Raw genomic sequence first — 609 nt, 5'->3', positions numbered from 1 at the left:
CCCAATGTCCCCAAGAGGCTCCCAGTGTCCCTAGGAGGGTCCCAGTACCTCCAAGAGGCTCCCAATGTCCCCAAGAGGCTCCCAATGTCCCTAAGAGGGTCCCAGTACCTCTAAGAGGCTCCCAATGTCCCCAGGAGGGTCCCAGTGTCCCCAAGAGGGTCCCAATGTCCCCAAGAGGGGTCCCAGTGCCCCCAAGAGGGTCCCAGTACCCCCAAGAGGGTCCCAGTGTCCCCAGGAAGAGTTCCCAGTACCCCTAAGAGGCTCCCAATGTCCCCAAGAGGGTCCCAGTGTCCCCAGGAAGGTCCCAGTACCCCCAAGAGGGTCCCAGTACCCCCAAGAGGGTCCCAGTGTCCCCAGGAAGAGTTCCCAGTACCCCTAAGAGGCTCCCAATGTCCCCAAGAAGATCCCAGCGTCTCCAGAAGGGCCCCAGTGCCCCCCAGAGCGTCCCAGTGTCCCCAGGGGGGGTCCCGGGCTCCCCCCCCCACCTGCTGGAAGGCCTCCCTGCTGCCCAGGGCAGCTGGGGGCTCGGGGCTCAGGGTGTAGATGATGGAGCAGTACTGGGTACCCAGGTCCTCCTGCTGCCTCATCCCTGGGGGGCAGCACCCGGGG

This window comes from Chaetura pelagica, unplaced genomic scaffold (assembly GCF_000747805.2).
Source record: "Chaetura pelagica isolate M959 unplaced genomic scaffold, ChaPel_1.0 scaffold318, whole genome shotgun sequence".
NCBI lineage: Eukaryota > Metazoa > Chordata > Aves > Apodiformes > Apodidae > Chaetura > Chaetura pelagica.
Note: the sequence above shows the minus strand (reverse complement) of the source record.